The sequence below is a fragment of the Chaetura pelagica genome, unplaced genomic scaffold (assembly GCF_000747805.2).
Source record: "Chaetura pelagica isolate M959 unplaced genomic scaffold, ChaPel_1.0 scaffold278, whole genome shotgun sequence".
Classification (NCBI taxonomy): domain Eukaryota; kingdom Metazoa; phylum Chordata; class Aves; order Apodiformes; family Apodidae; genus Chaetura; species Chaetura pelagica.
In genome coordinates this window covers 2,518,093-2,524,583 of record NW_009954497.1, presented here as the reverse complement: position 1 = coordinate 2,524,583, position 6,491 = coordinate 2,518,093, and positions in this window count along the sequence as shown.

Here is a 6,491-nt window from a genome sequence, read left to right as displayed (position 1 = left end):
GATGTAAAAAAATCATCCGAGTTAGAGGCTTAGGTTACTGACTGTCTTTTGGTGTAGCCACTGTGAAGACGGAGAAGATCTAACAGCTATCCGCCCTGCCTGGCCTCTTAGAAGATCCATTTGTTGTGGGATTCCTTCAAATTAAAGAACAGTGGGTGCCAGTTGCTACCATGACAATCCAGTGGTGGTATTGCACAAAGGGAGACTTTCTGGCTCAAATAGAACTGCTGTCCCTGCCCAACTCGCTGTGGCCATTTTTACTCAGCCAACTCTCTGAGGGACAGTTCTATGCAAACAGCTCCACAGGGATCAGCAGGGTCTATGGTGGTCCTCCCTGAGACACCACGGATCAGCAGGGTCTATGGTGGTCCTCCCTGACACATGGTGAGCTCTGAAAAGCCCTTGGAGATCAGCAGGGGCTCTGCATGGTACTGCAGGGGCCTCAAGAGCCTGGCAGCCAGCAGTCTCTCACAGGCGGTGGAGGGGGGACCCTGGTAAGCCCCTTCCTGCAGCACACATTGCATTAGGGGGAGGAGGCATGCAGGCTGGGGGGGAGCTGTGGGGGATGCAGCTCCAGGCCTGGGTGGGAACCTGGCTGCCTGAGCACTGCCTGGCAGGAGTGCCTGCAGTTCTCTCGGCCTTGGCTTGTGGACTTTTATTTTATGGGAGTGGTGGTGTTTTTTAAATTGAGGGACTTCACAGGCACCTTGTCTGTGCTGTAAAGTCTCTTTGGAACTGAGGGCAGTGGCTAGGGTATCAATACGGCAAGGCCTGGCAAATTGACTATGTTGGACCATGGCCACAGTCATGGCAAGCACTACATACCATGGTGGGAGCAACTACTGGCTCAATAGCAACTACTGGTGGGGAGTTTCCTCATCTGCATTTCTCTGCACATGAAAACAAGTCAGCTCTTTGCAGGACTGAACTGGTGCTGAAAACAAATCATCTGCTCCTGCTATCAGCAAGGCTACTATGGCTGCAAGGTCACTCAGCTATGGTTCTCTTTCGGATAACAGACATGTTTTTTAACAAGACCCTGGCATGCTGCCATTAACTTGGTTTTATGCCTCTTGCGCTTTTACAGACTCAGGCCAAATGGCTTCAGCATTACATGCTGCTTCTGATATGGAATCTGACCACAGTGCTCCAAATTACTTGAAAGGTACCTTTCATTCCACTTGCTACATTTCTTGTTAGGTGTCACAGTGCCTCCAGCATTACTCACTTCCGATAAAACTAAGCCTAGAACCTTTTGCATGTTGTAGGCAGCATGGAGAGCTGGTGACTGAGCACAACGGGGCTGTTACTCTCCTTGAAAGCCTCAAGTACCACAGGATTTGTAGGACAGGATAGAGCACAATTCCATTCACACCCTTAGTGCATGATCAATGGGGAACTAGCTTGGGAGGAAGAGAGACAGCACAGTGGTTTCTACTACCACAGCCTTTGGATGCTTCCTCTCCTGAGATCTTTCATAAAAACAAGTGAACAAACCTCCTGTTGGTGAACCTATGACAAGAGTGAGTCGGTAGATGGGGAAGTATTGCTCTTCCATAATGTTAAGTGCAAAGCTCCACTTTGTTCTCTTCCTCATTTGGGTAAATTAACTTCCTCTACTGCTTTCATTAATTCTTGGCTGATGGGCTAACAACTTCTAACCCTGCTCTGATTAACTGTATGGCTGCTGTCATGCCCACTTCTCAATGTGTGGCCCACATCTAAATGTGTACCTGGATTTGAAAACTCCAGAACTCAGTGAGGCAGGGCAGTCTGAGGACAGGAACTGTGAGGGAACTATTTCTCTGCTGTAGCCAGAAGGGGGTAGGAACACAAGTTTGTTAGTGCCATGTATCTAGGAGACAGGGAGGGGTTTTGTGGCACTGTAATTTTGAAAAAGTATGAATATGTGAACAGAAGTAAATTTGTGATCGTGGCGAAGCATGAGAGGGTTTTTTTTGTTTGGTTTTTTAATGTTAGTTTTATTTCTTTACTTTAAGAACTGAACTATCTTAGATGTTTTTTAAAATTTGAAAAGGGGATATTACTGGAGGAGGACCCCAAACTCTCACATTTGAATTAATTGTATTATCTCCTTTTGATGCTTGTGGTGGCCATGTTTTGGAAATCATACATCATGTAGAAAATCAAGCAGCCTGAGTTCTTTAAAAAGTTATTGATTCACCCATCTGCTTATTCCACGAGCTATCAAGATCAATATGCCAGCCTTATTTCTGACAGTTGTTTCATGGTCATGATGGCAAAAGTCCTTCTGTGTTTGAGAAAATATTTCTGTTACCTGCAGTAAGAAGTTAGACAAGCCTGCTGCTTTTGTTTTGCAAGTGTTTGGGAAACAGTCTAGTTTCAGTTTGTCTCTAACACCATTAACACTCCATTTCTTCTTTTGTCCTTTCCAGGAAAAATCCGAAAATAACTTAGCAGAATTAATGTGAACTGTTACAAGAGAGGTAAAAAGAACTTTGGCCTGTTTGGTTTTAAAGTACCTGAGTTTAAACTTAGCTCTTCAATCAATAGGCACGCGGTAGCCGGCAGTGATCTTCGAGCGCATAAAACCGGCACAACTCACTAGAGGGAGCTCAGACACAGCTGCTCAGCCTAGCAAGGCGCTACTGTACCTCACCCTGCTACTTGCCCGGTGTCTTGTCGGCAAATCTCCCGGTGATTAACTTGCAGCTTCTGTGCAGGCATCTGCGTAGCCTGCATTATGAAAAGTACACTGAGCTTTCGGTAGCAGAGAATTTGCAACAGACGCTAGTAAGGGGAGGCATGCCCTTTTTTGTTTAAGGAATTCAAAATTATAAAGCTTGAGTGTGTATGCACACATGCACTTCTGTGTTTTTCTGTCCTATAGAAATTGGCAGGGACCTCTAGTAACTGCTGAGGCAGTCTCACTAATCAAGGCTTTAAATGAACTAATGAAATTTTGAACTATCTGTAAGCAGACACACCTGAAAAAAAATATGCACCTTCAAATCTGAAAAACAAGATTTAAAAAGAAACACCAGTACCTTTTTTTTGTGAGCTTCTAAAGCTGATTCTGGTGGGAACCTCCTTTGCAGAACTGCACTTGGCAGCAGATCAGGCATTTCTTGTCTTCCTGTTAATAAAATCATAGAACTATTCAGGTTGGAAAAGACCTTTGGGATCACAGAGTCCAACCATCATCCCTACTCTACAAAGTTCTCCCCTAAGCCATATCCACCAACACCATATCCAAATGACCCTTAAATATATCCAGGGATGGTGACTCAACCACCTCCCTGGGCAGCCTATTCCAGTGTCTAACCACTCTTTCTGTAAATTTTTTTTCCTAATGTCCGGTCTAAACTAACCCTGTTGCAGCTTGAAGCCATTCCCTCACATTCTGTCGCTAATTACCTGTGAAAAGAGACCAGCACCAACCTCTCTACAATGACCTTTCAGGTAGCTGTAGAGACTGATGAGGTCTCCTCTCAGCCTTCTTTTTCTCAAACTTAACATTCCCAGCTCCTTCAAGCATTCTTCATAAGGTTTTTTTTCTCTAGGCCCTTCACCAGCTGCATTGCCCTCCTCTGTACTCGCTCCAGCACCTTGATATCTCTCTTGAATTGAGGTGCCCAAAACTGGACACAATACTCCAGGTGTGGCCTCAGCTGTGCTGAGTACAGGGGGACAATCAGCTCTCTTCTTCTGCTGGTCACACTATTTCTAATACAAGCCAGGATGCCATTGGCTTTCTTGACCACACTGCTGGCTCATATTCAGCCCCTTGTCAGTTAGAACCCCCAGGGTCCTTTTCTGCCAGACAGCTTTCCAGCCACACTTCCCCAAGCCTGTAGCGTTGCCTGGGGTTATTGTGGCCCAATTGCAGGACCCAGCACTTGCTCTTGTTGAAGCCCACACCATTAACATTAGCCCAGTGATCTAATCTATCCAGGTCTCTGCAGAGCCTCCCTATCCTCATGCAGATCAACACCCCCACCTAGCTTGGTGTCATCTGCAAACTTACTGATAATACACTCTATGTTCTTATCACAATCATCAATAAAGATGTTAAACAGAAATGGTCCCAACACTAAGCCCTGAGGAACACCACTTGTGACTGGCTGCCAGCTGGACTTGACTCCACTGACCACCATTCTTTGGGCCCGACTGTTCAGCCAGTGCTTGATCCGACAGATTGTATGCTCATCCGGGCCGTGAGCAGCCAGTTTTTTTAATGAAAGTTCTATGGGGAACTGTGTTAAATGATTTTTGGAGGTCCAGATAGACAATATCCACAGCCTTTCCCTTGTCCAATAGTTGGGTCATCAGGTTATAAAGGAGATCAGGTTTGTCAGGCAGGACCTGCCTTTCATAAACCCATGCTGACTGGGCTTGATCTCCTGGTTATCTGCTATATGTCTTCTAATAACACTCAAGATGATCTGCTCCATGACCTTCCCTGGTACCGAGGTCAGACTGACAGGTCTGTAGTTCCCTAGATCCTCCTTTCTGCCTTTCTTATAGATGGGTGTTACTCTCCAGTCCATTGGGACCTCCCAGTTAGCCAGGACTTCAGGTAAATAATGGAAAGTGGCCTCATGATCACATGTGCCAACTCTTTCAGCACCCTTGGATGTAGCCCATCTGGTCCCATAGACTTGTGTGTGTCTAAGTGGTGCAGTAGGTCTCTAACCACTTCCTCTTTAATTGGGATAACCTCATTCTGCATCCCCTCCCTGTCTCCTAGCTCATTTGCCTGTATATCCATGGAACAGCTAGTTCCACTGCTAAAGACTGAGGCAAAGCAGGTGTTGAGCACCTCAGCCTTTTCCTCATCCTTTGTTACTAAGATTCCCTTTGCATCCAATAAAGGATGGAGATTTTCTCTAATCCTGCTTTTGCTGTTAATGAACTTACGGAAACATTTTTTATTATCCCTAACAGCTCTAGCTACTTTGAGCTTTAGCTGTGCTTTGGCTCTCCTAATTTTCAGCTTGCATAGGTTCACTTCATCTTTATAGACTTCATGAGTCATCTGTCCCCTCTTCCAAAGGTCATAGACTCTCCTTTTGTTCCTAAGGTCCAGCCAAAGGTCCCTATTTACCCAGACTGGTCTCCTACCCCACTAACTGTTTTTTCAGCACACAGAGACAGCCTGCTCCTATGCCTTTAAAACTTCTTTCTTGAAATATGTCCAGCCTTCCTGGACTCCTTTATCCTTCAAGGCAACCTCCTAAGGGACTTTGTCAATAAATCTGAGCAGGTCAGAGTTTGCCCTCTGGAACTCCAAGGTGGCAGATTTACTAACCCTTCTCCTTGTTTCTCCAGGGATCAAAAACTCAATCATCTCATGATCACTGTGCCCTAGACAGCCTCCAACTTTACTTCCCCCACAAGATCTCACCTGTTCACCAGAAGCAGGTCCAGGAGGGCACCCCCCCTGGTTGGCTCACTTATCAGCTGTGTGAGGAAGAACATTCCAGGATTGTTCCCTCTCTGCTGTGTTGTATTTCCAGCAGATGTCTGGGAGGTTCAAGTCCCTCACAAGAACAACAGCAAGTGACTGGGAGATTTCTCTCAACTGCTTATAGAAAGTTTCATCCACTTCACTGCTTTGGCTGGGAGGTCTGTAGCAGACTCCCACAGTGATACCTGCTTTATTGGCACTTAACCTAATACAATCACTCTCAACCTCATCATGACATCATGAGCGCTCCATCATGGCATCATCCTTGGACAAGGAAAAACTGTAATCATCCTACTGCTTTCCCATAGAACAATTTTTGTAATCCTGCATTGGTGACACTAACTAGGGAGACAGTTTAACTTTTGCCTTTAGTCGACATTGCTCTAAGCCTTCTATCTAAAGTCAGAGCCTCGACATTGCCTTGATGTTGCCATTTTGAAACCTACCTGTCAACTTGTTAGTTTCACAGGCAGGAATGTAAACTGGCTTAGAGACTTTGAGTTTTGTTCTTTTTAACCAGTGAGCTGGAGGGAAACTGGAGATGTGTGCAAACAGAACTCTTCCACTTGCCAAGCACAGATCTTTTTTGAGAAAAAGAAAAAAAAAAAGAGAAAAAAAAAAAGAGTTGGAGCTACCATAATGATATGTAAACAGCTGTGGGGAATGGTCCATCTTCTCTCTCCCCACATAAGACTAAATAAAATGCCTTTCAAGCCGGCAAAACAAGAGTGGCGTCTTCTTGGTAATTTAGCCAAGGACAGACTGGAACAGGCCTCTTGCTCTATCAGGTAAGTCCACAGCAAGAAAAGAGCATAAGGGTTATGATAACTGGCAGAAAAATGGACAATAGGTTAAAGATGGCTCTGACAGAGTATGTATCTGGACAGTGCTAATTGGCTTATTTGAACAGTGGTACTTTCTCGAACAGTGGTTTCTGATCTATAAAAGAGGACAAGATCTGCAGGCCGGTGCTCTCTGTCTGACCGGGACGAGACCCTGCTGCAGTACCTGAACCTGCCTGGAACGCCAGCCTGCTGTC